Below are 27,139 nucleotides of genomic sequence, written 5' to 3'. Positions count from 1 at the left end.
CCTAAGGCCCTGATTAGCTCACGCGCCTCAGGCTCCTCCCTTGGGAAGGGCCTGAGGCCCCTGAGCCGATCAGGGACTTCCTTAGGGTTGAGCGATTGAGTCAGGGAGTTTGTATGCAAATGATTTGCACCTCTGTGAAAATCATTTGCATGCAAACTTAATAGTGAATCAATCGCTGTTGGAAAATCGGCCAGAGAATCGGCCAACGACTGAGTCACTATTGTTAGTGAATCTAGGCCTAAGTGTCCACCTATGGCAACATCATTTAGGGGGGGCCAGTGGCGCAGCCGGAAAACAGCATCTCATCTCCCTTTCCTTACTCACATCTTGTGTCTAGCATCTCCTCCTTCTTCCTCCCTGCTGTCACTTTGGACCTACCACTTCCTAGGCTGATGATCCAAGGAAACTCAGCAGCAGTGTGGAACCTTTCAGCACAGGCCACCGTTGAAGTGCTACCATGTCTGACATTCTCTTGACATGGGATTTCCTATCAAAGGGGAAGCAAGATATGGCTATGCTTGACATCAGACCTGTGCTGCAAGACCCCTTGTTGGCACTGAGTTTCCTTGGATTACCATCTGAAAGACAGACAAAAATCCTGATGTACTAACCTAGGAAATTTTTCTTATGCTGCTAGCTCATTTAAATATTATTCATATGTTTTTTCAACCCTAAAAGTCCTTACGCAATTAACAAGTTTTTCATCATAAAATTCACTCCCTGAAGTGTCATTAAGTTTTGCAGAAAATTGTGACTTTGCAGAATTTGCAAGTGTAAATTAACTATGCATGAATCCCTAATGAGATCGTTTATATGATTTTTGAACTCATTAGGTGACTTTGCATAAAATTTGTTAATGAGATTGCTTGCAAAAAAAAAAATAGTGAAAGGTGTCTGGCTTTATACGAGCAAGCACCATCATATCTTCAATGGAATATGCAGGTTATCCTGTTTAATATCTTCCGCTAGCCAGGGTGCTGAGGCTGTAGCTTCAACCACTGCGCCACACCCTTCCCACAAAATATGGGCTTTGGGCTAGATTCAGTACATGGCACAGAAAAATCAGCACAGACAATATCAACATTGAATGGTTTTCTATAAAGGATGCTCCAGGATGGGTACCCTTTACGGAATAGCTTATAGCGTCGGAATCCGCACCCAACTTTGCTTGCTTTTACACTAACTGAAACTAGATGTACGGTAAATCCTGGCATGTAAATTAGATGCAAATATTCCAAATTCTATAACACTGCATGCATTTTAAGGGACCGCCCCTGATCTGCCCATATCTCTCCCATCATTATGTCCCATTTTCAAATCTGCACAGAAAAATGCAAGTGTAGTTCCACATAGATCTACCATTTTTGGCCCATTTCAGTGCTTTGCTTCCATTATAATGCTTCTTTGTGCTGAAAAATGGTCACAAAAATAGTTCATAACCCTACGTGCTATATGTAGAATTCCCTAGATAGCATGGTTTAATACGAGACAGCCATGCACCAAGAACCACTTTCTGTATTGCTCTCAATTTTGTTGATTTTATCTATTAAGGCAATATCCACAATAGCTCACTTCTTCGGACCCCTAAAGAAGGCGGTTTTAGTCTAAACACGGACCGTGTTGGGTCAGCACCATCTTATGCGGAATTTGCCCTGTGGATGTATTATTGCAACCTTTGATTGACTCAATAAAGAGCTGGTTCAGGAACATCTTCTTCACAGTTTTTCTCTGTTTTTTTGTTTTTATCATTTTACTGTGGAACTCTTCTTTGTTTGCAGATAGTCCAATGCCTCCAGTATATTGTGAATGCACCTCTGTAACCCATTCTGGGGAGGATGGGCTTTAAAAATAAATAAATAAATAAATATGGATTGAACCATATAGCCTTTATCTGTTGTCATTTTCTAGGATTCTATATTTCTATCCAAGCAACCTTCAAGAGCTGCTTCTGTCTTCTGCGACAACTACGCAGCCTTTCTTTATACATTGAGCAGGCAAGTCTTGTAACAGTAGTTCACGCCATTATAACAAGAAGACGGGATTACTGCAATGCTCTCTAACACTGGCTTGAGTACAAAGGGTTTGCACTAGCTCCCATTGATTCAGAATGCCTATAGCAAAAATAACAGAAGGTTGTATGCGGTGTGATCGCATCACACCTTTACTGCAAAAACTTCACTGGCCTACTCTCCATCCCCAAACAAGTAGGTAGCATGTACCAAACACAAAACTACCACCAAACACTTGAGCTACCGTAGCTTAGTAAAAGGATCTCTTATGTTGCTTTTGCAAAAAACAAAAAGTAAATAGGTGAATTTTTTCATTTTCTTTCCTAGGTGCCCTGCTGTTTTCAAATTTCATCTACCACTTACATATAGGCTGGTAGTTCTTAGATCGCTGGCTTTGTCCACCATTTTGTGTAAATCTGGACTACTGCAACCTTGTATATCTCCCATGCCCTCAAAAGCACTACAACAGACTTCAAATGATTCAACACTCAGCTGCACGTCTCATCTCCAGACTGAAGACATAAGCAAGTTCGCTGGCTCCCTATCGAGGGCCTCCCTCTCTTCAAATTTGGCTGCTTCATGTACAAGGTCCTCCATGGCCTTCAACTGAGCTACATGATGGAGGTGTTTAAATTTGCTACCCCCCACCTGCTTTTTGCACAGTAACTCCATCTTATCCTTCCCCTCCTTGCAAGGGAAATAGCGAAAAACATAGGTGTCAAAACTGTTATCCTTCCAGGCAGCCCATTTAAGCCGGGAGCTGCTTCCCATTCTGTTGTCCTCCTCCTCATACAAGCACTTCAGACGTAACCTAAAAACGATTTGTACAATAAGTTCCTGATACAACATTGATCTATGTATCCATATACTTCTCCAACTCTACCCAGCCTTTAGATCAGGGGTGTCCAACCTGCGGCCTGAGGGCCGCATGCGGCCCCGTGAAGCATTTTGTGCGGCCACGGTCAAGGGTGATGCAGTGTTTTCCTCTGCTGCCCCTGGGTGTTTACCGTCTTGCTGGCTGTCTTCTCTGTCTTGCTGCAGCGTTTGCGCGGCCCCAGAAACATTTTTTTCAGCCAATGCGGCCCAGGGAAGCCAAAAGGTTGGACACCCCTGCTTTAGATCATTGTTCTTGCACTATGTGCTGGTTCTGTTTACCCTTTAGCTAATTCTGTTAACCGCATGGAGCTACCAGGGGGTCCTTATACAAAGGTGCGATAGCGGTTTAACCGCCTGCCGCGCTAGTACCTAACGCCTCCATTGATGAGGCGTTAGGATTTTAAGATGCCGCGGGGGTTAGCGTGTGATGAAATGTCCGACGCGCTAACCCCCGTAGCGCGCCTTGATAAAAGGAGCCCCAGGTGTATAGCTGTATATAAATAAAATTTAATGTAATGCTTGATATACTAATGGGTTAGCGATCCAGCAAATTTTATCAGGCTGTAAAAGCAGTTCTGCTTTATCTGAATGTGCCTCGTGGAATGCCGCATGTCTGGTGCGGAAGTATGAGGTTCTACAAAATGCAGCTGCACATCTGATAATGGGTTTGTCTAAATATGATCATATTTCACCATATCTCAAAAAATTACATTGGCTTCCAGTCACCTTCAGAGTCCAATATAAAGCGGTGATGATTTGCCATCAATTTCTGTCTGGAAACATCCCAGAATTACTTAAAAGTAATATGCTCAGTTATATACACCAAAAAGATCTTTGCGTTCTGAGAGTTTAGCGTTACTGAAGACGTTCGTGAATCCAAGACTCGTTGAGGCTGGTAAAAGGACTTTCTGTTGTGCGGGAGTTACGTTAGGTGGGTAGTGGGTCAGATACGAAATTGCTGTGGAAAGAGTAGGTTCAGAAAACTACTAAAGATGCAGCTGTTCATAGATGCCCTTTTTTTAGGGCTCCTTTTACGAAGCCGCGTTAGCAGTTTAACGCGCGTAATAGCATGCGCTAATTTGCCGGCCGCACTAGCTGCTACCGCCTCCACTTGAGCAGGCAGTAGTTTTTCAGCTAGCGCAGGGGTAAGCACGCGCTAAAAGGTTGCGTGCGATAAAGCCGCTAACGGGGCTTCGTAAAAGGAGCCCTTAGTTACTTCAGCTAAAATTGATGAATTATCTATGACCTCTACTATCAACATTATGGTATTTTCCTGAATCTTGTATGTATTTTCATTTTACTATATGTCTATTTTATCAAGTATTTCGCTTTTATTTTGTCTTCATTTTAATTTTGTGTATGTAAATTATGTAAACCGTTTCGTTTTTAAACGGTCTATAAATTTTTTAAATAAATAAATAAATAAGTTACTGCTGGGAAAAAGTGCCAATTGTTATGTTTACAGGAAGTATAGGGCTTGTTGGATTCTTATTGTCAGACTGTTTTCTAATGCTTTGGAGCTTTAGCTCTGTGGTGTCTGGTGTATTTATTGTTATTGATAAATGTCAATAAAAATTTTGAACTAAAAAAAAAAAATGTCCTCCAACCTATGCATCTACTCAAAGTGGGCAAATCTTTAATTGGGCATTTATGATGTTACCATGCTATTTCCTGTAAACTTGTAGAAGGCAAACAAAATCTGAACGCAAAGCAATCCATACTAATTAATTTCTGTGCTAGATTCCCATAAATTGATTACTTTCATGTTCTGGAAATAAACAATAAACACCTGCTAACGATGATTCACTTCCACTCCTTGTATTTCATCCAGAAAAATCTGTAGGTATCAAAATATTGTGCCAGACAGGGAAAACAAGTATTACAACTCTTGCTGCCACTTCGAAGTTGCCTTGATTAAATGCAAGAAAAAAAAGCACAACTTGTGCATCTTTTGCCAAACTGACTACAGACTTTTGTGAATGATGGGCCTATAATACATTAGCCTATATGCTAATATGCAACTACATAATATACCCATAATAATGTAGCATTAAATTATTTGATTTTATAAGTGAATTTGGTGCTTGTTAAACATGATGGACAGCCAAGAGGAATGGAATCTGAAGTCACAGGAGTAGAGTTTTTACAACTAGGCCTGTAAAGTTTATGCACCCACAAAGCTGCCTGCTTTAAATAAAAGCCTATTCGAGCGTTCTAACAAATCAGATATCAGATTCCCAATTGATGTTCTCAGTTTATTGGCAAGTGAACAAACTTGCTACAAGTAACTTTTTCGACAGCCGAGGAGGAAGTGGGGGAAGGAAATTCCCCAGCCAGCATCCTTAAATTTTCAGTGAGCTCACTAAGGGCTAGATTTATTGAAAGGTACTGGCATAATCTGCAATGGGACCATTTTACCAGTAACATGTGTTAACTACATTAGCATGTGCTAATGTGGTGCGTTTCTACTAATAACTGGCCCAGCAATATACATGCATCAAGAAAGAGAATTACCCTCAAGCCCTCTGAAGGCAGCAGGCAGTAATGAAATATGCAATGATTCCAAGTAGGATGTGAAAAGAGATGCATCTTCTGCCCCCGGGATATGGTGTGGAACCAGGAGTTTAGACATTAACACTGGAAACAATTAGGCACGTAGTTTTGAGTTTATTTTTCTATTACTCTCTACATAATTTTGAAATTATTTGTGTGCACAGGGCAGGATTAACCAATAGGCCAAGTAGGCACATGCCTAGGGCCCGAAATGGTCAGGGGGGCCCGATGAAGGAAGGCATCAACATTGCTTTTTCCAAATGGCGATGGGCCCCTCCAGCATCGATCGGCAATGCACCCCCCTCTCCCCCCCCCCGATTGGCAATGTGGGCCCCACCCCGATCGGCAACCCCCCATCGACGGAAAGTAAGGCAAGCAAGCGACGTGGGTACGAAAGGCAACAGGAACTGTAATTGTGCAAGCGGTGTTGCTTGCCCAAAGCTTACCTCTCATGCAGCTTCCTGTTTCCGCCTGGGCGCATGGTGGGGTGGGGCGGGGCAGGGGGGCCCAGTGCCTAGGGGCCCTCGACGAATTAATCCTGCCCTGTGTGTGCAACATTTTATTCACACAATTCATCAACATTTTAACAGCAATGCTTTTTGCCTGAATCATATATAATCTAATGATTGCAGCTGAACTCGTGCTCCTAAAAAAAAAAAAAATGGGCATCAGGTAGGAGGAGCAGGAGCCACCTATGACACACAAAGGGGGTCTTTTACTAAGGCTCACTAGCCGATTTAGCTAAACGCGTCCATAGAATATAATGGATGCATTAGCATTTAGCGCGCGCTAAATCGGCTAGCGCACCTTACTAAAAGAACCCCAAACTAACAACAGCCCCTTAGGGCTCCTTTTACTAAGGTGCGCTATGTGTTTTAGCACGCGCTAACCATGCGCTAAACGCTAACACATGCATGCTAGTCTATGGACATGTTAGCGCATATTTAGTGCATGTTAATCGCGCGCTAAAACGCATAGCGCACCTTAGTAAAACAGGAGTCCCTCAGCATGTTTCGAGCTCCTGCTGTTCTTCAGGGACAAAGAGAATGTCAAATATTACAATAGTGTTCTTATAAATCACAATTACATGTAAAGGTTCAATTCAGGTTAAAAAAAAAAATAAGCAGCTTGGACAATCTCAAGGAATTACTTGTGAAAGATCATGAATTAATTATAATAAAACTCTTCAACTATTCTCACTCAAAATTCTTATGATTCTTTAGTCAACGCATATTTCTGGAATAAGAACTTTTTCACAGCCCTCCTACTTAAGAAATAATTTCTTTGCATTTTCACTGGGACTGGAAAAGCATCCATAGCAGTGGTTCTTAACCTTGTTGGAGGTTTCATATGCGTGTTCACCGAACCCTTCTTTATTCCCTTAGTTTTGCCGGAGCTAGACTAGAATTACTCAACTTGGCATTGCAAATCATGCAATTAGGACGCTGACTCCCATCACGTTCCGTTATTCATGTGAATCCATATTGTACATATTCGTCCGACCACTTTCGTATTTTGCTCGACATAGTTAGTAAGGGATTAAAATATTAAGATAGGTATCACACGACGTACCATCACAACAGTTACATAAGCACATAAGCACATAAGCAATGCCTCTGCCGGGTCAGACCTGAGGTCCATCGTGCCCAGCAGTCCGCTCACGCGGTGGCCCAACAGGTCCAGGACCTGTGCAGAAATCCTCTATTTATACCCTTCTATCCTCTTTTCCAGCAGGAAACTGTCCAATCCTTTCTTAAATCCCAGTACCGTACTCTGCCCTATTACATCCTCTGGAAGCGCATTCCAGGTGTCCACCACCCGCTGAGTAAAGAAAAACTTCCTAGCATTTGTTTTGAATCTATCCCCTTCCAATTTTTCCGAGTGCCCTCTTGTTCTTTTATGTTTTGAAAGTTTGAAGAATCTGTCTCTCTCCACTTTCTCTATGCCCTTCATGATCTTTTAGGTCTCTATCATGTCTCCTCTGAGTCTCCGCTTTTCCAGGGAGAAGAGCTCCAGCTTCTCCAATCTTTCAGTGTATGAAAGGTTTTCCATGCCCTTAATCATTCGTGTCGCTCTCCTCTGGACCCTCTCAAGTATTGCCATATCCTTCTTAAGGTGCGGTGACCAATACTGAACACAGTACTCCAGGTGCGGGCGCACCATTGCCCGATACAACGGCAGGATGACTTCTTTTGTTCTGGTCGTAATACCATTTTTAATAATACCCAACATTCTGTTCGCTTTCTTCGCGGCTGCTGCGCATTGCGTCGTTGACTTCATTGTTGTATCCACCAGTACACCCAAATCTCTTTCAAGGTTACTTCCCTCTAATACTAGTCCCCCCATTTGGTAGCTGAACATCGGGTTCTTTCTCCCTATATGCATGACCTTGCATTTCCCTACATTGAATTTCATCTGCCATTTATTCGCCCACTCTTCCAGTTTGCTTAGGTCCCTTTGTAGGTCCTCACACTCTTCCATAGTTCTGACCCTTCTACAGAGTTTAGTGTCATCCGCAAATTTTATAACTTCACATTTCGTCCCCGTTTCCAGGTCATTAATAAATACATTGAACAGCAGCGGTCCAAGTACAGACCCCTGCGGAACTCCACTCGTGACTTTCCTCCAGCCCGAGTAGTGACCCTTCACTCCAACCCTCTGTCTCCTGCCTGCCAACCAGTGTTTGACCCATCTGTGTACGTCCCCTTCCACCCCGTGGTTCCACAGCTTCCTAAGTAACCGCTCATGGGGTACCTTGTCAAAGGCCTTTTGGAAGTCAAGGTAGATGATGTCTACAGGTTCCCCTTTGTCCAAATGGCTGTTTACCCCCTCGAAGAAGTGCAGTAAGTTTGTTTGGCACGATCTTCCTTTGCAGAAGCCATGTTGGCTCGCTTTCATCAGCCCATTTTTTTCGATGTGCTCACAGATGTTGTCCTTTATCAGTGCTTCTACCATCTTGCCTGGAACCGATGTCAAACTTACCGGCCTATAGTTTCCCGGGTCTCCTCTTGACCCCTTTTTAAAGATAGGTGTAACATTTGCTATCTTCCAGTCCTCCGGTATCTCTCCAGTTTTCAAGGATAGGTTGCAAACTCGTTGGAGTATTTCTGCTATCTCATTTCTTAGTTCTTTTAGTACCCTAGGGTGGATTCCGTCTGGGCCTGGTGATTTGTCGCTCTTCAATCTATCTATCTGTTGGAGGACATCCTCATGGCTCACCTCTATTGCCGACAGTTTTTCTTCTTGATCACCATGGAAGATCACGTCGGGTTCCGGTACATTGGATGTGTCCTCGCTTGTGAAGACTGACGAGAAGAATTTGTTTAACCTGTCAGCTACCTCTTTTTGCTCCTTTATCACTCCCTTTTTATCTCCATCATCCAACGGTCCTACTTCCTCCCTCTCCGGTTTCTTCCCCTTAACATATCTGAAGAATGATTTGAAGTTTTTTGCCTCCCTGGCCAGTCTCTCTTCGTATTCTCTTTTCGCTCTCCTAACCACTTGGTGACATTTTCTTTGGCCTTTCCTGTGTTCATCCCAGTTTTCCCCAGTCTGGTCCTTTTTTCCATTTCCGGAATGATTTTTTTTTGTCTCCTATCGCTTTCTTCACCTCATTGTTTATCCATGCGGGGTCTTTTGTTCGGGTTTTTTTGCACCCTTTTCTAAATATGGGGATGTACATATGTTGTGCTTCTTGCACTGTGCCCTTGAATAGAGACCAGGCTTGCTCTACAGTTTCAGTTTTCCTTGAGCTGTTTCTAAGTTTTTTTCTTAACATTGCTCTCATAGCATCATAGTTCCCTTTCTTGAAGTTGAGCGTTGTCACTGTGGTTCTTTTCCCTTTTGTTGTACTTACTCCTAATTTGTACTGAATCATGTTGTGATCACTGTTTCCTAGTGGCCCTACTACTTCCACTTCTTTTGCAGGTCCCCCTAATCCGTTGAGGATTAGGTCAAGAGTGGCATCTCCTCTTGTTGGTTCCTTGACAAGCTGATCCATAAAGCAGTCCCTCACAGCTTCTAAGAATTCTGTTTCCCTCGCACAGTTTGAGTTTCCAATACTCCAGTTTATCCCTGGGTAGTTGAAATCTCCCATTACTGTCACATTCCTGTTGTTGCCTTCCCGCCTCAATTCTGCCGCCAGATCTTTGTCGTTTGCTTCCGTTTGTCCAGGTGGACGATAGTATAGACCCAATCTTATGTCAAGGCCACTTTTTCCTGGTAATTTGACCCATAATGACTCCAGTCCTTCCGCCTTTGATTCTATATCCACTCCGGACGAGGGAATGGTGTCTTTTATGTATAGTGCTATTCCTCCACCCTTCTTGTTGGTCCTGTCTCTTCTATAGAGTTTGTACCCTGGCAGCACTACGTCCCATTTGTTATCCTCGTTCCACCATGTTTCCGTGATTCCAATGATGTCTAGGTTTTCTTTTATGGCTATGGCTTCTAATTCTCCCATTTTGGACTTTAGGCTCCTTGCATTAGCGTACAAGCAATTTAAGTCCTGGTCTTTTCTTTTCTCTGCTGGTTTTACATGTGTTTTGCTCCCCATACCATCCCCTATTTGGGCTGCCGGTCCCTCATTTCTGTTACCTTCTTCCTCATTTTTTGGTGTCTCTTTTCTGTTCCTTTGTTCCTTATTTTTTGGTGTATCTTTTTCGTCTGCATCCTGATTTCCTGATCTCTCCTGTTCCTCTAACTTTATCTGATTGTCCTTTTTGTTGGTCAACAGCTTCTGCTGTTCATCTCTTGCCTGTTCCCAGCATTTTCCCCTCTCAGTATCTTCTTTGGATACTCTTGTCCGAACCGTCGACGTCAGGTCAACTATCGGCTACTGTGCGCATCAAATCCCCTGCAGCACAGATAGGCCAAGCGATGTTGCGTGATCACCTGCAGCCAATTATGGACAAGCGGGGCGTATCATCATGAATCATAAGCGCTTTGGTCACGTTCAATCATCTATCAGTTAAATCACAAATTTTGATCAGGAATTGATTGATGTATATAAGGCGTTAGTTACAGATTGATGGATCAAGAAACCGAGTACACGATCAGTCTTGATCAAAATCACTGAATAACTGATAGATGATTGAACGTGACCGAAGCGCTATATGAGTCGAAGGTGTGTTTTGACCTCCGCCGAACCCGCGAGACTGACTCACCGAACCCCTGGGGTTCGGTCGAACCCAGGTTAAGAACCACTGATCTATAGCATTGCCGCATGCTAACAGAAGGAAGATGTAAATATTTTTTTTTAATTTAATTTTGTTGACTGTTGGGTATCACAAAATTATCTGGTCCCTAAAAGAGCGAGCAAAGTCTCCATTTAATACTTGAATAAAACAAGCCACATGAGATAGTATACATCCATATAAAATCCTGATTATTAACATACTTAATTTAAAAATTATCCTGGCTCAGTCGATAGCCAATGGAGCTTATGGAATAGTGAAATAACCCTTTCAAACCTTTGAGCTGAAAAAATTAATTTAGCTGCTACATTCTGAACTTTGTAATTGTCTAAGAAGCAACCTAAATTGACTATACTAGAGAGTGAATTTTAAATTAATTATACTTATATGTAAATTGTTGCAGGGAATGAGACCAGAAGGTTTCATGAAGTATAAAACTTTCCCAATAAATAGAGCTACCTCCGGGGAAATCCAGATGTCTGGTAATCCTAGTCAACAACAATCTGAATAATTGAAAGCACAAATGACTGTGATTGGGTGTGGGTGGGTGTGGAGGGGGGGGGGGTAATCTTTGAAGGGAAAATAATCAGTATAAATACTTTCTCTGCTTCAAGCACCAAGTCACTTGTATTATTCAGATTGTCACTGACTTCTGAGGCAGGTGCTCAGTGCTGAAACATAGAGCCATGTCGAGTCAGAGTCTATCTTCTGAATTTCCACCATCTTTTGGAGATTAGTTCTATGTAGACTTGTGATCTGTTTTTATCATAATAAACTTTGTTATATCAAAGCTTTATCAAAGTTCTTATTCTAAGTTCTTATGATTGATTTTGAATATCTGTAAGTTGAATGTGCTTTTCTTGACTTTGTATATGTTCTTATATCTGTGTATTGCACTGTTAATATTTAAAAATTAATAAAGATTTATTTAAAAAAAGTTCTTATTCCAAGGTTCCACTATTTATTTTTATTGCTCCACCCCTACTTCCTTGTTTTTTGGCATTGCTTTTGTAGAGGACATTTCTCCATTTTTGTAGTGGCACCTAATTGCACCTCAAGTGGACTTAGGCACCCATAGGCATCCCAATCTGAGGCGCTCCCTATTTATGCCAGGGTTTTCATGGCCTAAATCAGCGGTCTCAAACTCGCGGCCCAAGTACTATTGTGAGGCCTGCGGTCTGGCCGGCTCCCTTACTGAAGTCATTTTTCAGTTCAAAGCAGTGGGCGGTGGTGGCGGTGGCTCCTCGCGCGATCCGCATCTGCGTCAGAAGCCTCTCTGTCCAGGTTTTGAAAAGCTTCCTTGAAATCGGGTCAGGCAGGAGGCGCAGATGCAGGCAGCGGGGAAGCGGGACTATGGCGGGGCTAAGGCAGAGCTAGGGTGGGATTGGGGGTGGGACTGGGGCATACTGGGAGCGGGGATGGGTGAAACTGGGCAGGCCTGGGGGGCGGCTCTAGGGGTCCGAATTTTACTATAGTAAACTCTGGTTGACTCCTAATGCAGATGCTCAGCAATGAAACACAAAATCATATTAAGTCTTAATCTATTTGTTGAAATTTCCACCATCTTTTAGAGATATGTTTTATGCAAACCAATGGTGTGTTTTTATCATAATAAAACACATGTTTTATCAGTTCTTACTCCAAAGTTCCACTATTTATTTTTACTGGTCCGCCCCTACTTCCTTGTCTTTTGAATATTTACCCCTACATAGGTACCTTTAGGTTTCAAAAAATGTACATGTGCAGTAGGCTTGCCGCTAAGTTTAATACTGTGTATGTGAATACCTGCACTTTTTGGCACATAAGTCAAATATTCAAATACAATGTTTGTGTTCGAAAACTGACTGTTTGGCTAATCTGAAAAGCAATTCCTAAATCAGTCCCTCTTGACAGTCCAGTTTTCAGGATCTCCATGATAAATATGCATGAAATTGATTTGCATATACTGCCTCAATTCTATTCAAATCTCATAAATGCATATTCATTGTGGATACCCTGATTGACAAGGGGGTTCTCCAGGACTGACTTGGGAAACACTGATGCACATAATAGTTAAATACCCCATAGAAATGTTTTCAGTCCACGTGAGTTCCAAAATATCCTATACAAAGCTATTGACCTATGATCTAATAGATAGCCTATGAAATAAAACAGCATTTGAAAGACTTTTTTCTAGCATTTAGATCCGTGGAGGGGCATAATCAAATGAAACGTCTAAGTCCGTTCTGGGCCTAAGTTGCAAGTCGCCTAAAGTCAGACACAGGAAAAGCTTCATTTTTGGAAAAATAGGTCCAGCATTTTTTTTTTTTTTTTTCAAAAATCGTCCAGCTGTACGTCCAGCAGTCTAAAATCGTCCAACTGTACGTCCAGCAGTCTGATCGCCCAGACCGCTAAGTCGTCCATCTTTATACACCATTTTCATCCAAAAATTAGTCCAAGTCACAAATGCCTATAAAAAGATCTTTTGGGTGTGGGAGGGGCCAGAAAAGTGATGGACTGGACACCCAGACATGGCACCAGAGTATTGGGGTACATTACAGGGCACTGCTGTGAACTTCACAAAAAGGGTCCCACATAAACATCTCACTACAGCTCACTACACCATGACTACAGGTCATGGTGAGCCCCATAAAACACCCCCAGAATCTACTAGACCCACCTATCTACCACCCCAATAGCCCTTATGGCTGCAGGAGCCACTTATATGGCAGTATAAAAGGGTTTGGGGGGTTTTGGGAGTGCACATTTTTCACCATGAATGCAGTGATTGGGCCATGGTTCACTAACCCACCCCCAAGACCACATAAGCCACCTCTGTGCAGCTCTACTAGGCTTTCCTATGCCAGGCTGCCAGGTGCTGATGTTCTGGAGGCAGATATGTAAAGTTGTTATTACGTTTTTTATGTGGGGGAGGTCAGTGATCACTGGGGCTATGTGTGGGGGTCTGTACTTTGTATCCGCAGTGCTTATCTGGTCACTTTGGATACCTTTTGTGGACTTAGACCTGGTTTTAGATGGCCTAAGTCACAACGTCCAAGTTCCGTCTTGGCAGTGTAATGTTTGGTTATACATGCAGTATGACAGTCTAGGACGGCCCACGGCCCGCCCTCGACATTCCTCCTGACACACCCCTTTTAGCTCTGGTCGTTCAGCAACACTGTGAAAGCCTAGGTCGTTTTTAAATATGTCTAAAACCCGGTTCGGCTATCAGCACTTGGACGACTTTTGTTACTGATCGTCCAAGTGCCGATTTAGGCTGGTTTTTAGACGTTTTTCTGTTTCGATTATGAGCCCCTTAGTTAATATGGATTCTTAAAAACCTCAGAATTCCAAGAGCCGATTCAGTCTCTTTCCCGTGCTTTGTGAAGTTACTGGAGAATTTATTTTCTCTTCCCCTTACAGATTTGAAGGTGGGCAGTGATATATGAGCTTTCACTTTTTATTTATTCACCAAACTGTTCCAGATGTGATCCCATCATTTATCCTGTGACACATCAAACCTGCTGAGTGACCTTTACTATGACCTCCTTATAACAATTGCTTTCAGGTTTTTAAAGTTACAGCAGCTTAGCAATTCTCTGCTCGTCAAAACGACGGGAAAATTGATATTTTTAATGTGTAACTGAAAACAGTAAAATGTAATTCTGCTACCGCACTATGAAAGCCCTACCCAGCTGGTAAACTAAGCAATAGCATTGCATTTCCTGAGACGACTCCATCACATCTTTCTAAAAGCAGTATTACACTCCATGGGCTTTGAATGTACAGTGTTTGAATAAGCTAAATTTAGCAAGCACTAGATCATTCTCTCTCTCTCTCCTTGTGGCTTGTCAAGGTAATAAGCATTCTGTGGGCGAGATCGCTTTTGTTACTGCACATCGCTGAACAGAAAGAGCTTACAGTCTATTCAGACACTTTTGTTGAAAAAAAAAATATAGCCAGAGAATTTTAAAAAATGCTGGCCTTCCATAAAAGGATTATACTGCACCTGAATGAAGGTCAGGGACCATATGACAGAAAAAATCTTATATTGTATATATAATGTAATGTAATGTAATTTATTTCTTATATACCGCTACATCCGTTAGGTTCTAAGCGATAATGTAATACAGATTTCTAGGAATCATATTGGTCCTATAGAAACTGGATTCTTTGCTATTATAATTATAACAAATTTCAAGATGTGTGGAGGCCATTAATAGATTATTGTAAAGATTAAAAATATTCTTCCCTGTATAAAATTTTAAGACATTAAAGGGGGGAGGGGGTGGGTATTTTTGATTATAATTGAAACAAATCATTTTCATAAATAAATAAGGGAGGGGATAATATTTTATATTATGATGATCAATTATAGGATTTCAAGTGTATTTGAATGCTTAATTGATAAATGTCAATGTTGTACTTGATTTAAGATTTGAAATGAATAAAGATTAAAAAAAATATATATATATATATATATATATTTTTTTTTTTTTTTATTCTATCAGCCTCGAGAATTTATTGGAAGATAACATTCATGAGCTTGCAATACAACAAGGACACCTTCTGAAGGAAGAATCTATTTTATTTCTTGAGATTTACTAACCTCCGTTATGAAGAGATTCACCCAAAGCAATGTATGGCTTTTTTTTTTTGTCTCCATAGCTCATAGATGCTAATATTCAGAACACAGGAGTTAGTTGGGCTGACTCCCACAGTCTGCGGCAAACCCAAAAATTCAATATTGTATCCTGCGACTGGCATTGAATTTCCAGTCTATTTTTAGCCGTTTAGCATCAATATTCATCGGCTGGCCAGCTAAGTTATAGCAGCCAAAGATAGAGCTGCTATTTAAGTGGGTCTGTGAGGCCACTCAATTAAACCGGTCAGCCAATGAATATTGACACTAGGGTTACCAGATTTTGTGTCTGGAAAATCCGGACTTCTAGACCCGCCTCCAGGACCGCCCAATCCCACCCATCCCCGCCCTATCACGCTCCCAATCCCACACTAGCCCTGCCCCCCACCCCGCTGCGCGATTTCAAGGAAGCTTTTCAAAACCAGGACAAAGTGCCACCTTACCCCCCCCCCCCCCCAGTCACACCCCCCTGCCCGGACACGGCCCAGCATTGTATTTTCAGGCATAACGCCAGCAGTCTTTACTTTTGGATCTATTTTATCTTTCGCAATGTAAATCTCTGTGACCTGCAAATCAAAAATGGTGGTATATCAAGGTTTCAAATAAACAAACAAGCACTTAACAAGCCAAGGTAACTGCACAAATAAGACTGTACAAAAGTCAGTGCTTCATAGCTGGTTAAGCATTTTTAACCGACAATGCTTTAGCCGGCTCTGTAAACTTGGAAATTCAATGCTGATGCACGGACACGGCCCAGTATTGTACTTTCAGGCATAACGTCAACAGTCAGCTGAATATCTATTCTCTTATGTATAATTATTTCCAACTTTCATTGATATAGAATAACATAGTAGATGACGGCACAATAAAGACCCAAATGGTCCATCTAGTCTGCCCAACCTGATTCAATCTAAAAATTTGTTGGGGTATTTTTTTTTTTTCTTCTTCTCAGCTATTTCTGGGCAAGAATCCAAAGCTCTGCCCGGTACTGTTCTTAGGTTCCAACTACTGAAGTCTCTGTCAAAGCTCACTCCAGTCCATCTTCACCCTCCCAGCCATTGAAGCCCTCCCCAGCCCATCCTCCACCAAACAGCCATATACAGATACAGACCGTGCAAGTCTGCCTTAGTTCTTCAATATTTACTATTATTTTCTGATTCTAGATCCTCTGTGTTCATCCCACGCATTTATGAACTCCGTCACCGTTTACCTCTCTACCACCTCTCTCGGGAGCGCATTCCAGGCATCCACCACCCTCTCCGTAAAGAAGAATTTCCTTACATGGCTCTTGAGTCTCCCACCCCTCAACCTCAAATTATGTCCTCTGGTTTTACCATTTTCTTTGGAAAATATTTTGTTTTAAAGCCACTAGTGAGCATTATGCTCTGCCAGCTGAATTTTCTGCATAAATTCTTCTATGCCAAACTGTGTACCAGGTATGAGGTAAAATAATCAGGCAGCTAAAAATCTCTGGGAATGCTACTTACTTATAGCAGTTCAGACATGATTTACACCGTATAAAACCTCACAAACATAAATCTGTTCAGTTTGTAACGCTTTTGCATAATATATTTTGGATAGTCAGGTTGTTCCATTTGTCTGGACTATTTCCAAACCCCTGTCATTGCTGATAGAAATCTAATTAACTGCCGTTTTTTCTGCTGAAACTCGGATTATGTTGTCACTCTTACAACACCACAGTCATGGTTTCTGCTAAGCACGGTGAAGAGGTGCAAGAAAGTTACATTTTCTTATTGTGTCCTCATTATTTACAACTATCTAGCAACCCTTTCACCTCAGATGTTTCTATATTTATGGATTACACAGACCTAAGCCACATTTACGAGATCAATAACAAGAAGGACAACTAACTAGCTTGGAGATTTCTAATTGTAAAGGTTAATTCGTCTTGGGTCTTCCTTGGGCTATCTGCAAGGGGTTGAATTACTGCATGAAGAGACCTTATCAGAGGTATTCCACTAGGTACTTAAAAAGGTGGGGCTCTGGCTTAGGCCTGCCCTTGACCGAGGACCATCCTTTGCAGGAAAGGGTAGGAATCTCCTCTGAGGAGTTTAAGTTCCTTGGGCCAAAAGAAGTCGCACCATTCTGATCATGCTCAGTGAAAGGAATAACTGCCATTTCTGACTCAGACCCCTCCAGTGCCCCTCAAAATAATACCCCAAGTCCTACCAGATGAAGATACTTGGATGCCATGAGACAATGGCCTTCTACTGATCTACTTCCTAGGATGCACTATGGTGAGAACTTGTGGGTGGCACAGTCTGTTGATCTCATGAGAACATCAATGGGATGTTCCATCTTCGAAGTTTTGATGCACACAAATGCAGGCAAGAGCCCGAGAATGGAGCAGTGCAAATGGGACACAAGAGGCAGTTTTCCAACATTTAGCTGGTACTGCCATATAGAAAGGTTGAGCCAGGAGGAAGGAAGATACATAGATGGGCAGCAGAAAGCAGACCTATATCTTTAGTGCCCCCCATTTTAATGTTAGTCCCACCCAAAAAGTCATTCTCTGCCACTGGCTTGGGTAGCAGCATGTGAGCACACACCCAGGCGAGAGTTCCTTTAGCTAACATCAAGGACATGCTGAGATCAACAGCATAATTATGCCATAGGAATATCCTGCACTGTTTTGTTTTGGGGTTTTTTAACCACAAATTACCCTTATATAGAAGGCTGAGTTCTAGCAGTAGTACCATGAGACCACCACTTGGGGTCAGCACTGCCATTTTTGAACCCAGATCTTGACAGAGTGGGAGTGGCACTAGACACCAGGGATCACCTCTGGTGAGTCCTGAGAGTGGGGTGAGATCTGGGAGGATCAGAAAAGGGGGAGACAGAGGGGAGATCAGATCAGGTGATGTTTTGGGGAGAAGAGTAGCAATATTCAGTGCTTCCGATCCAAGGCAAGCAGTGGATTGGGCTTATTATTCCTGATTTACCGCTATTGACATGAGTATTAAGCAGTGTGCAAAAAAGAAAAAAGAACATACATACCTGTATACAGAATACATCCTCATACACCACATCACATCACATTATTGCAGCAATAACAAACCACAAAATATATCACCAAGAAAGGGATGTAGAGGGGAGACCAGATGTGGGAAGAGGTTTCAGAGAGTGGAGTGGTGGGGATATGATTCAAAGATTAGGATGTGGGAAGTGGTTTGGGGGAGTGGAGTGGGGGGAAGTGGAATGGTGGGAGTAGACGGCGAGAAGTGAGGGGGAGATCAGTGGCCAGGCGGCGACGACCTGGAAGTTTTGCGACTGCCAGCCAATATCCAGCTTTTTGGGACAAAACTATCTGGTTTCTTAGCCATGCCTGTATGAAATGCCGACTCCTCCTTGACTCTGTCCCTGGATTGCCCTGCATTGCCTGGTTAAAGTCAATAGTTAGCAGTCAATATTTACCTAGTTAAATACCACTGAATATCAGTGGATGGCCCACTTAGGCCCTCTTTTGCTAAGGTGCGCTAACCGATTAGCGCGCGCTAAACGCTAACACGTGCATGTTATGGACGCGTTAGCATTTAGCACGCGCTAATTCGATCGGTTAGCGCACCTTAGTAAAAGAGGGGGCAAGTGCGGTTTAAGTGGTCAGGAGCTGAATATTGAACCTATGCTTATCAATTTAGTGTATTGCATTATGCAGATAATAGTTTGTGACTCTTTGCATGTTTCTTGCCTTGTTAACATTTATTGTACTTTATATACTAAACTCAATAAAAAATTTTGAACTAATGTAAAATATGGAAAGATATTTAAACTCCTCCTTCGCCTACTCTCTCTATAACATTCCCATGTATAGTCTACTCTCTGGTATCATCCTCTCAATATCCTAATAAGCAACAGGTTTTCCAAATAATCAATTTAATCCCTATTATCTTCCACTATAACCTTCTACTTAACATTTTATGAAAATCAGTTAAGCTTTTATGCTATGTAACCAGAATTAATTTTCCCATGAAATGTAATTTATTATGTTATGTAATTCCTATGTAACGTTATTTCTTATGAAATGTAATCAGAAATAATTTCCTATGTAACATATCCAGAAATAATTTCTGATATATTGTATCTATGTCTTTATCTATTCTATCTGCTTTATCTAATAATTATTTTTCTTGGGTACATTAGCTAGATTGTGAGCCTTCGGGACAGTCAGGGAACTTCTAAGTACCTTTTTTCATTTCATTTATTTCAATTTTTACTGCATATTTTTGGTATCTATACTGTAAACCGCTTTGAACCTCACGGTATAGCGGTATACAAGAAATAAAATTATTATTATTATTATATTTATGCTCAACAGCACAGAGGCCCTGATTCTACAAAGTGCGTCCCGATTTTAGGCAGCTGTAGGCGTCCTACAGCTGTCTAATCAGCCAATCGGGATGTACGTTTTTTAAAAAAATGCTCCCCAGGCAGGCTGCCTATATTGAAGGCGCCTCTGGGAGCTTAGGGAGGCCCTCAAGACGCCTAAGCTCGCCTAAGGGCCTTAGGCGAACCTAGGCGGCCCTACGCGTCTCCCTAATAGAGGAAGAGACACTTAAAATGTAGGCCAGCAAAATGCTGGTCTACATTGTAAGTAGACGCGGCCACTATACTTATCGTTGCAAGAGATCTCCCTGCTGCAATAAGTATAGCAGCCACGGCCACCTGTCCCATCACCGGCAGGAGGATGCCCAACTCTTCCTGCCGGAACCCCCCGGGCCCCCCCTCCCCCCAAACTGGTAATCGCCGGCAGGAGGATGCCCAACTCCTCCTGCCAGAAAGCCAGACCCTCTCCGGACCCCCATGCTAACGACCACCCCCCCAACTAACCTCCCTCCCCCAACTAATCTTTAAATGTTGGTCGGCTGGACGGGTCTTGCTGCCGTCCAGCCGACAGGCCCGCCTCATGGAAATGAGACGAGCCCGCCCCTTCCCTCCCCATCCCCGCTAAATCTAAGACCTGATTGGCCCAGGCTCTAGAAGCCTGGACCAATCAGTCCTTAGGCATAGCGGGTCCGCCCATCCCCACTAATCCTAAGGCCTGATTGGCCCAGGCTAGGCACCTCTCCCGGGCGTCCTATACAGAATCAGGGCCAAAATGCCCAAAACACTATGAGCTAAGTAATATTAATAACAGTTTATATACCGCAGGACCGTGAAGTTCTATGCAGTTTACAATGGTTAAGAATGTTACTAATTGAGTAGAACTAACAAAGTTAAAAACTAGTGACTAACAGCTCTAGAGGTCAGTTATTGTGGGAAAGATTGTACAAATCAGCTACCTAAGTACTTCAGGAACAGACATGTTTTTAGGTGTCTCCTGAATTCCCCATAAGTATTAGCAAGCATGAGTAATTGTTTCAGATCTTTACCCCATAATGCTGCCTGATATGAGAAAAGATGTTGATGATGTCTTTTAAATCTACATCCTCTAACCGGTGAAGAAACAAAATTCAAGTGTGAGCTTCTCTTATGTCTATTGGTTGAGAAAGAGAAAAGGTCAGTTATATATTTAGAGGCTAAACCGAATAGTACCTTAAAGCAAAAACATCCAAACTTAAACTTCACACGTGCCTCCATCGGCAGCCAGGGCAGGAGTCGGTAGGAAGGAGTTACATGGTCGAACTTCTTCAACCCAAAAATCAGTCTGACCACCTGATCGCTGCATGTTCTTCTGAGAAATTGCCAGTAGGCATATAAACAATAATCTCAGTGGTATAAAACATAAGACGAAAAAGACCTCAAACACCAAGTGGATCGATTTTTCACTCTGTCAAAAATTACAAAGACTAGGGGACACTCGATGAAGTTACAGGGAAATATTTTTAAAGCCAATTGGAGGAAATTTTTTTTCGCTTAGAGAATAGTTAAGCTCTGGATGTGGTAAGTGCGGATAGCGTAGCTGGTTTTAAGAAAGGTTTGGACAAGTTCCTGGAGGAAAAGTCCATAGTCTGTTATTGAGAAAGACACTGGGGAAGCCACTGCTTGCCCTGTATTGGTAGCATAGAATATTGCTACACCTTGGGCTTTGGCCAGATACTTGTGACCTGGATTGGCCACCGTGAGAATGGGCTACTGGGCTTGATGGACCATAGTCTGACCCAGTAAGGCCATTCTTATGTTCTTATATTCAAGACATGGAATGAGCTCAGTAAAGATACAGAAAGTACTTGCACAGAATTTTTAAATTGCCTTAGTTGTACCACAGAAAGGCAGTATATTGAGTCCATGACCCTTGACCCTTAAAATACTAAAGATAAGGCAGAAATCATTCATAGATTGAAGCTGCAGATATTTATACCCATTCGGGAGCAGGTAGTTAACTGTTACGCAAAATGCACACACATTTTTTTGCTCATCCTTCTTAAAGGGCGTTATTACAACTTCCTCCACCATCCCTGTATGCACTTTGATACCAGTCTTGAGACAGCATTTGCTTATACTGGCCCCAAACTTTGGAACCCGTAACCCATCAACATAAGAACTGATTCCTTTCATGTCATATTTTAAAAAAAAAAAAAACTTCTGAAAACATAGCTTAAACACTTCAATATTTTATCCCATTGGCTTCATTTTTTTTTTTCCTTTTCTCCATCTTCCTTTTCCTCTTTTCTTTACTCCTTCTTCTCTGCCCCTTTTGCTCATTCTTGAGCTTATATTACCATGGTTAACTGTTTATCTACAATTTATATGATCTGCAGTATATCAAGACTTTTTCAACAAATTATGTAAATTGCAACGTCACCCACACCACTCCTGAACATTCCTATGCGCACAGGTCTACTTTCCAGAATTCATTTCAAATGCTCCTGCCTGGCTTTCAAGATCATTCACGGCATCCTTCCGCCCCTAATCCCTCTATCCTTCCTCGCCCCGACACCAACTACCCACCAGATCTGCCCACAGACATAAACTATCCTTCCCCTCTCTACACGGCATCCTCCACGCAGGTAAACTGGGTAGATCCCTCCTCTCCAAAATCACCGGCCTCTGGAACGACCTCACTGTCCCGCTACGGAACCTGGACTCCCTCCAACTATTCCGAAAACAACTGAAAACCTGGCTTTTCTCTAGCATATAATAATCTCTTCTCCTGATTACATCCCCTCTTTTTATGCTTTGTAAACTCTTTCTCTTCTCTCTTCCCATATTTTTTAAACTCTGTAAACCGTGTCGAGCTCCACTTCAGTGGAGAAGATGCGGTATATAAACCTAAGGCTTAGTTTAGTTTAGTTTAGTCATGCAAAAGAGTCCATCTGCTTGACACTGTGTGCTGTATATGTTTTTGCGTGCAAAACCCTTTTACACACAGAAAGGCCATTGTGTGTGGAAAACGATTCTTGAAATTCCCTGCACAATGAATCCACCTTTATCTTCCTAAGGGCTGACTGACCCTGTACCTGAATGTAACTCGCCTTGAGTCTACTGTTAAGAAAGGCCTGTGCAAAATCCAAAGTCCCTTTGCTTCCTTGAGCTCTGGGTCTTGAGCGCGCGCTAAACTCACGCTACGCGGCTAGAACTAACGCCAGCTCAATGCTGGCGTTAGCGTCTAGGGCGCGTGGCAATTTAGCGTGCGCTATTCCGCGCGTTAATGCCCTAACGCGACTTAGTAAAAGGAGCCCACAATATTAAAGCCACACATTTCTATTAAATTCCTGTGTCTCAGATAATTCAGTCAGCATTCATTTCATAAGCCATTTTGTTTGAAGGCTGAATGTTGGTTAATTTTTTCTGAATTTAAACTAGAGGGCATCTGAAATGAGGGTGACATCTCTCTGTCTCTCTCCGTTTTACAATTAATTTTGTGGCTGATCCAATTTGCTATTCCATTTTTTGCCCAACGCCTAACCCTGGCTGCTACACTTCAAAACATCTTTATTGCTTTCCTTGACTGACACGTTAGAACTCCCTATTCCTACTCATTCATTAGTCTTGCTCTTTGATGCAATGACTTGAATTTAACAGAAGATTAGATTAATTTGGTGTGGATTTACATGTTATAAACAAAGGTTTTTCATTTTATACAGAACTGTCTTTTCTCATGTTAGGTAAATGTTTATACTGAAGACTCATCTTGCTTTGTACAGTGATACCTTGGAATCCGAACGCCCTGCACATTGTATATGTGTGTTTGTGCCCCAGAATCTGAATGCTGCTTTGCAATATTTGTTAATATTTTACCTTAAAATCAAGTGTATTTACTGTTAATATTTGAGTTTGTGGGACCCAGGAACAGATTAATCCAGTTTCTATTATTTTCAATGGGAAAAATTGTCTTGGAACTGGATCGCTTTGGAACTCGAACAGGGTTCTGGAACGGATTAAGTTTGGATTCCAAGGTATCGCTGTATATGAAAATGTCATTTTTTTTTTTGGCGGGGGGGGGGGTACTTTAAACAAGAGAAGCTATTTTTGATGCAATATGTAGCTTCTGGTCTCCTTGAAGAGAATAAATAACAGCTTTCCATATAAAGATTCGAGTCAATATTCAAACTCTACAGTCAGCATTTCTATTAAACGGTGGCTGTTGGATTAAATGAAAAAGTATGGGTCCAAAATGGAGGAATTCCTCAAGAAGATGTTGGCTGGATTTGGTGAAGCTGGACTTTTGGACATTGGTATTTTGGTCCCAGCATTTCAACACCATAGTCAGGGCATGGAATTTTTGATTGCAATAATTTTGAGCAAACTGGAAATTTAGATGCCAGCATCCAAAAGTAACCCTCCCCCCATCCGTGCCCCCAGTGTATTCACCTCTGATACTCAGGAGCAGAGCCCCTGCCTGCTCACCTACTCATTACTGTAGCCTGGAGTCCTTGAGCAGAAGGGAAATGTAGGCTGCCCCAGGCAGTGCCTGTGAGGGAGCACAGAACAGGCTTCCTGAAGAACCATCCTTTATCACAGGCACTACTCGGGGCGACCCACTTTTCCTTTCTGCCCAAAGACCTCCAGCTGCAGCTGTATGCAGATAAGGGTTCCTGAGTACCAGAGCTCAATGTGTTGTGTGGGGGGGGGGGCATGAGGACTTTTAGATGCTGGTGCCCAAAATCCCAGCATGCCCAAAATTATTGTGGCCATAAGATCTATGCCCTGACAGCAGTGCTGAAATGCAGGCACAAAAATGGAAGTACCCAAATCTCACATACCAGGATGTAGAAAATCTGGGGGAAGTAGAAAAGCAGTGCACAAAATTGAAATAAGCCTTTTTGTTAGAACGTAAGAACATAAGATCTGCCTTATTAGGTCAGATCAAGGGTCCATCTAGCCCAGTATCGTGTTTTCAACAGTGGCCAGTCCAGTCACAAATAGTAAGATTCTATTCTGCCATTCCCAGGGATAAGCAGAAGCTTTACCTTTAATAATGGTTTACGGTCTTGTCCTCCAAGAATTTGTCCAAACCTTTTAAAAATACTTATAATTAGAGAAAAAAGGAGGACACTATTAGTCTCAAAACAAGTTAAGGGAAAGAGGTCATCTTTCATAAACTACAAGAGATAAAAGAAACAGGAAGAGAAGCAACAAGATTTGGGAAAACTAAGAGAAGCTATGAAAGTAGTCAGGAAAGCAAAAATGCAAATTGAAGAAAAATAATGAATACAGTACAATTGGGGGGGGCAAGACCTTTTTGTAAGATATAATGGTGCCAATATTCTAAAGCTCTTATATTACTGGAAGGTGCTGCCAAGCAAAAAAGTGGCAGACAGATATTCAGTAGTACTAACCAAACAGTACCGCTGAATATTTCTTCTGACTGCCTTGGTACTATCTGGGCAGTGTCTGGGTGGTACACGTTAGAGAATGACACGGTGACAAAATTCGTCACCGTTCCCATCCCCGCGGATAACCGTGGGAAATAATCCCATGTCATTTTCTAGTGTCTATTTCAACCTCAGTCCTTCTACACCAGCATTCTTCAAAGCAAAGCTTGTGGGTCAGTGGTTGTGGCCATTCATACTCTGATTCTTATGTGAGCCAAGGATAATGAAGCCATTGTGACATCACTGATGTGATTGGCTCTTAGGCACTGGTGGAATGAGGCATTATGACATCACAATATCTGCTCTGGATACCAAAGACTGTCATTCTGTAGTGTCTGTTTCCACCTCAGTCCTTCTACACCAGCATTCTTCAAAGCAAAGCTTGTGGGTCAGTGGTTATGGCCATTCATACTCTGATTCTTCCCTCTCTCCTTAAAGAATGACATGAAGATGGTTTCCCGCAGTTATCCGCGGGGACGGGAACGGTGATGGATTTTGTCATTCTCTAGTACACGTGAGTAGAGCATAAGAGGAGTCATATCTATACGGTTAGCAATATTATTCAGACAGCTAAATGAATACAATTAGAATCAGAAAACTATGAACATCACCAGATAGCGCTGCTCCTCACTGATTCCAGATAGTCAGCGCTAGACAGTATCTGGGTGCTAGATAGTACAGCAGCCAGCATTTAGAAAAAGATGCTGACCACTGCAACTCAATATTGGGGAGGGGGGAAGGGAGATTAGGGACAGGAGGAAGTTGATAAAGTGATATTGTCAGACTCAGGAGTAATATGTAGAAGCTGATGAGAATAAAGCAGAATTGCTAGGCTCAGTGGGAATCATTTTGCATCTGTAGCCAGATGGGGCAGGAGCAGAAGGGGGCCGCTCCTGCCCTATACTGCTAGGCTAGCAGGGATGGGCTTATAGTAAGAACCAGGGGTTCTTGGGGGGATAGGGTAGGGTCAGGTTGATGTTAAATAGGGCCCTGTCAGAAAGAGGAGCTACTGGAGGGTTGATTGGGGGGAATTAGATTGGCTGGTCTGCATCAGGGAGTGACTGATTGGGGAGATCTCATTTGGGGTGGGGGGTGAAGTTGTGATGGGGTATTATTTGAGGGGACTGTATCTGGGGGGGGGGGAATACATTAGGAGGATGTGCCCCCAGAGCAAGAATGTTTTCTGGCCTGCTCTACATTACATGCTGTGCCAGAGAGCGCAGGTTTTTCCACGCTATCTACCAGTACAAGTAAAGCAGAGCCTTTGTGGTAAGTACCCTCTTCAAAAGAAATTGTACAATGTGATACCCACCAGCGAGCCTTCTCATGAGTGGCCCCATGCTCTGGAATTGACTCCCAGAGGAGCTACGTCTAACTCCAGATTACCTCTACTTCAAGAAGCAGGTAAATGCCTGGCTCTTCACTATACATTCATTCTGCACCAAGACTAACTTGCCACACACACTAGCTAAATCAGTACCTTATACCGTGTCTAAATGTATAAACAATGTGTCTTCAGTGTCTTGAGTTTGTCCGAGTGTCAAAGGTTACTCGGACAAGAGGTCATGGACTGAAGATGTGGGGGGACAGGGCCAGGACAAATGTCAGAAAGTTCTGCTTCACACAGCGAGTAGTGAACGCCTGGAACACACTCCCAGAAGAGGTTGTGGAGGAAACCATCCTTCAAGGATTTAAGGGCAAGTTGGATGAACATCTTCTTGAAAGACACATTGAGGGATATGAGTAACTAAGGTATTCGCCAGGGTAGGCCTGGCTGGGCCTCCGTGTGTGTGGATCGCCGGACTAGATGGACCCAAGGTCTGATCCGGTGCAGGCATTTCTTATGTTCTTCCCTTCTATTTATCCCAATGCACTCTGTACCACTCATCTTGTCCCCATCTAATATCTGCATTTGACCCCTCAGCTATAGGATAAGTTGTATTATAGAAAAGCATTGGCATCATATATCTATGCTATTTGAATGCTCTGGTTTGTGCTTATTAGATGCTTCATAAGTATTATGTCTCCCTTTTAGTATGTATTATATCTCTCTTATTTGAATTTCAGTGCTGGTGCAGTGGCTAGAGCTAGAGCTCCAGCACCCTGGGG

Source organism: Geotrypetes seraphini, chromosome 5 (genome assembly GCF_902459505.1).
Source record: "Geotrypetes seraphini chromosome 5, aGeoSer1.1, whole genome shotgun sequence".
NCBI classification, from domain to species: Eukaryota; Metazoa; Chordata; class Amphibia; order Gymnophiona; family Dermophiidae; genus Geotrypetes; species Geotrypetes seraphini.
The sequence above is the reverse complement of the archived record's forward strand: the minus strand, read 5'-3'. Positions refer to the sequence as shown.